Genomic DNA, 5,725 nt, shown 5'->3' with positions numbered 1-5,725 from the left:
ATAATAACTCCCGAACTAAAAATATCCTCACAGGATCCCATTCCCTAATATAAGAGTTCTCTTTTTCAGTTTCTCTACTTTTGTCTCTGGTATGTGAAAACATTTTCATGTCCAGGCTAGGCTAGAATGTTTCAAGCCATGTTTCTTTCTTTTCTTGTCTTCACATTTTCTATCAAGCCTGTTCCTAAGTTCTTTTCTCTTCTATCCTCTATCTACCCATCCTTCTATTATCTATCCATCTATAATATTCTATTCTATTATATATTTTTCTTATCAACTATATCTTTGATTTACCCATTTCTTTCTATTTCCAGCTTTATGATTTAGGGCTTCCAAATCTATTTCCAAATTATTTTTCAATGAGCTCTCTGATATCTTTCTTTTTCTACTTCTTACACTAAAAAAAATCCTTTATTTTCTAAGAATATACATTCATCTTTAAAACTGCAGCTTAATTCTATGAATTCTTCTCCTACGATGCCCATATACCTCAAATTCTGCTTTCTGTAACTGAATCCTGAGTTTTAGACACGAAGCCATGTGGTTTAATTCTTTATTGAGTTCTTACTTTACATTGTCTTTTTAGATAAATTGTAACCTCCAAAAGGTCATGAACTGTGTTTTTGTATAACTTTGACATGAAGAAAAGCATCAGAACATAGTAGATGCTTAATAATCAATTATATATTGACTAAAGGACTTTCTCAAGACTACTGAGAAAGAATAAGAAATGTAATCAGATATCAATATGTTAGTTCTCGAATTGATTCATTATGTATGGCTTTCAGAACAAGGTGTAGCTCAAGGTTTATATGTTGGCTTTACTGCTTGACCAAGTTAGAGCCTTTAAAACTCAATTTTCTTATTTTTGAAATGAGGGTAATCATATCAATAATAATACAAAATTAACATTCATATATTATTAATATGAGGGAGGGCCCTAAAAACAAATTTATTTGTAAAAGATAGTGTATTTATTCTTACACATTTAAACTTCAGTCACTTTCAAAGTATACTCCATTTGTGGTAATGCACCTATTGATTCTAATCTTAGCTGTGGAATTAACTAATGTGATGTCAAGCATGTTATTTTTACCATCCATGTTTTTATTCTTCCCACTCCAAAATAGGAAAAGAAAAAGTGTTTGGTTATTTATTTCCTATTGTCACTCCCACAGAATTTAGGATATGTCTAAATATGAAATTGGAACTCTGAGTAAAACCATATATTTGTAACTGTGAAAAAAGGAAAGGAACTGACTGCAGGAACATTTTTTTTTGTGTTCAAGTATTTTAGTGGTTGTAGCTCTTTAGTTTCTGTCTCCACCAACATTTATTTCCTTTATTCCAAAGGAAAAATTTTCCTTACATTTTTTCCTTTTACTTTTCTCTGAAAGTGGTTGCATCTCAGAGGAGCACTTGCATTCCCAAAAGTTGGTTTAGTGCCCACTGCACCCTTCTTCTGCTGTGGGTAAATGAAAGAACAGTTTGGGATCAAGAGAATGCGAGAACAGAATGCAAGCGTTTGGCAGGATTGTCTTATTTACACTATTTGCTGTTTGCTGTGCAGTTCTCCAATGTGTTTCAATAAAAATTTATTAATAATTCATTAGAACCTTTCTTTTCATGAGTAATTAGCCAAGCAGTGCCAAAATGATTTTAAGAGGAAGATGTTCACAGACAAATAAATCAAGGGTATAAATTATGACCATGATTATTTTATTTTAGAAAGTGACAGCCTGTATTATTTATTTCTGCAACTCAGAGGCCAACAAAGGGAACATTGATGGTTTACCTGAGCCATGCTTATCTGTATACACTTTTACATTCAATAAAATTGTGCAGTTACTATGGCAACTGGAAGACTATAGGGTCTGTTTCAAAACCTGTGTTTGGCAGTTTATGTGCATAAATCTTCTACTCATTGATATGAAGTTCTAGTCCTGTGTTTTATTAATTTGTATTTTTTTTGCATCTCAGATGGTATTTTATTTTATAAACTATGAAGTCCAGAAGAAATTGGCTAAAGAAAAAATTTCTCTTGAGAGTCTAACCTTGGAGACTTAGAGAGGTCTGGATTATTAGTGTGAAAATGAAGCGCAAAGCTTGGCATTCTAGGTATCTTACACAAACATTACTATTAATTTCTTTGACAAATTGGTGCAAAGCGTTGGATCTTTTGCAACTCAGGTTCCTAAGCATTTCAATAATCTCTTACCTGGAAGGTGGAAAACCAAATACTGGTCTCCAAAGGAGCAGTGGAATGTGTTTTTCTCCTTAATATTGATATATAAACCTTATACTAATAGTTTTACTAGGTGATAAACTGTCCTGGTAGAGATGAGATGTATCATTGCTGCTCAAAAGAAAGGTCATTAGAGAAAGGTCAATATAACATTTAGTTATATTGAGCTCTATGAATATAATCCTTTATATTCCAAAGTATCTTATAATTGTCAATACTTTCTCCAGCAAATATTTCATCTATGCTGAGGAAGTGTGGTTAGTGTGGGTCAATATTGTTCATTTGAACATGTAAATCTTTAGTGTGAGAGAGATCTTGGTTTTCATTGGTTCTTCTACTTTCTAAATATTTATATCCACTTGACCTTTCTGAGCTTCAGTTACCTCACCTGAAAAATTCAAATAGGAATATGTATTTGCTGGATTGTCGTTAGATTTTCTGTACAGATGAAATCTTTCTAAATATGGTAAAATATATTAAATAAATAATACAGAGTCTACTATTTTAACAATTTTAAGTGTATAGTTTAGAGGCATTAAGTACTTTGCATTGTTGTGCAACCATCATCATTATCTATCTCCAGAACTTTTTCATCTTGTAAAACCAAAACTCTGTAACCATTAAATAATAACTCTTCATTTCCTCCTTCCTCAGTCCCTGCAACTACCATTCTACTTTCTTTCTCTATACATTTAACTATTTTAAGTACCACATGTAAGTGGAAACATATAGTATTTGTCTTTTTGTAATTGGCTTATTTCACTTAGTATAATGTCTTAAGGTTTAGCCATGTTGTACTATGTGTTGAATTTTCCTTCCTTTTTAAAGCTGAATACTATACTATATTATTGTATATATATTCCACATTTTGTTTATTAATTTATCTGTCAATGGACACCTGGTTTACTTTGACCTTTTGGCTTTTGTGAATAAGGCTTCTATGAAAATGGGTGTAGAATAATCTCTTCAAGTCTTTGATTTTTAAATCTTTTGAGTATATACTCAGAAGTGAAATTGCTGGATCATATGGTACTTGTATTTTTAATTGTGGTTGCATCATTTTACATTCCCACCAGCAGTGTATGAGTGTATGTTCCATTTTCTCCACTTCCCCAATGACACTTTCTGTTTTTTTTCTTTTTCTTTTTTTTTCAATAGCTATCCTAATGAATGTGAAGTCGTATCCCGTTTTGGTTTTGATTTGCATTTCCTTAGTGATTAGTGATGTTTGAGCATAGTTTCGTGTGACTGTTGACAATAAATATATCTTTGGAAAAATGTTTATTTGAGTCTGTTATGGGTTGAATTATTCATAGGTAGAAGCCCTAACTCCCAGCACCTCAGAATGTGACCATATTTAGAGAGGAGGTCTTTAAAGAGGTAATTAAGTTATAATGAAATCTTTAGGGTGGGCACTATTTCAGTATGATTTGTGTCCTTATAAGAAGAGAAATTAGGATAGACATGTGTGCATGCAGAAGAAAGATGACGTGAAGACAGAGGGAGAAGGCAGTCATCCACAACCCAAGGAGAGGCCTCAGAAGGAGCAGGATACAAAATTAAAACTCAGCAACTGGTTGCTTTTTAGTATACTAATAATAAACTATCAGAAAGAGAAATTAAGAAAATCTATTTACAATTGCATCCACAAGAATAAAATACCTAGGAGTAAATTTAACCAAGGAGGTAAAAGGTCTGTACTTAGAAAACCATAAGGCACTGAAGAAGGAAATTGAAGAAGACACAAATAAGTGAAAGCATATACTCTGTTTATGGATAAGAAGAATCAACATCATTAAAGTGTCTATACTACCCAAAGCAATCTATAGATGCAACACAATTTCTGTCAAAATTTCTGTGAAATACAATGGTGTATTTCACAAAACTAGCACAAATAATTCTAAAATTTATATGGAACCACAAAAGACCCTGAATATACAAAACAATCTTGAGAAAGAAGAACAAATTGGAGGCATCATGCTACTGGATATCAAACTATATTATAAGGCTATAGTAATCAAAACAGCTTGGTACTGGCATGAAAACAGATACACATAGATCATTGGAATGCAATAGAGATCCCAGAAATAAATCCACTTTCTATACGGTCAATTAATCTATGACAAAGGAGGAAAAAAATTTATAATGGGGGAAAGAGTTTATTCAATAAATAGTATTGGGAAAACTGGATAGGTACATTAAAGAAGAAAATACACCACATTCTTGCACAATATACAAGAAGAAACTCAAAATTGATTAAAGACTTACATGGAAACCTAAAGTCATAATACTCCTAGGAGGCAATATGGGCACAAAACTCTTTGATATTGATATTTGCAATATTATTTTTGGATATGTCTCCTCAGGTGAGGGAAATAAAAGAAAAAATAAACAAATGGAACATCATCAAACTAAAAAGTTTTTGCACAGCAAATGAAATCATTAATAAAACAAAAAGACAACCTATGGAATAGGAGATGACATTCACTAATAAAACATCTGATAAGGGGTTAATGTCCAAAATACAAGGTCTGTCTGGAAAAAGTCCAGCCATTGTTAACGTAATGAGAATGGTTTGTATGACATTGATGTAACCTGGCAGTCAAGGAGAGTGGACTGGAATGCACATGAGTGAACAATGATGACTTCACTGTAATAGTCAGTGGGGGCAGTAGACACTGTTGAGTGAGCATGTGTACTGTGTGGCTGTAGCATTCAAAATGAATGAGCAAGTAGAGCAATGAATCTGCATGAAATTTTACATTAAGCTTGAACACCCCTCCACAGAAACTATTCGGATGATTCAGAAGGCCACGGCTATGGGCCACTGGTGATTGGCAGCTTCATCATGACAACACATCTGTTCATGTATCACGTTTCATGTAGAGTCTTTTGGTGAAACATCAAATCACTCAGATGACTCACCCCACCCTTATAGGCCATATTTCGCACCCTGATACTCCTGGCCTTTTCCAAAACTAAAATCACCTTTGAAAGGGGAGAGATTTCAGACTGTCAATGAGATTCAGGAAAATGCTATGGGGCAGCTGATGGCAATTGGGACATCTGTGTGTGGTCCCAATGCGTCTACTTTGAAGGGGACTGAGGCATCATTGTCCTACATACAATTTTTTTTGTAACTTGTATCTTCTTTAATAATCTCTATTTTTCGTGTCACATGACTGGATACCTTCTGGACAGACCTTGTCATATATAAAGACATACAACTTAACACTAAAAAAAAAAAAAAGAGGTCGATTAAAGCACAGTTTTAATATCATCCAAATCTCTGAATTGAAATTCAATATATAGTCTAAAGTGGACAACATTAATATGTTCATTGGGGAAAAAGAAAAAGATGCCAAAGTCTATAGTACTAATTCATACTATTTTTCCTCCTAAAGATAATAGCAATTACAAAAACTTAAAGTAAAATTTACTTAGTAGTTTACATGAATATTTTCTGTTTGGGAGAAATGT

The sequence above is a fragment of the Pteronotus mesoamericanus genome, unplaced genomic scaffold (assembly GCF_021234165.1).
Source record: "Pteronotus mesoamericanus isolate MK-2021 breed Mesoamerican mustached bat unplaced genomic scaffold, CSHL_Meso_final contig_124, whole genome shotgun sequence".
Lineage (NCBI taxonomy): Eukaryota > Metazoa > Chordata > Mammalia > Chiroptera > Mormoopidae > Pteronotus > Pteronotus mesoamericanus.
This window is presented reverse-complemented; position numbering follows the sequence as displayed.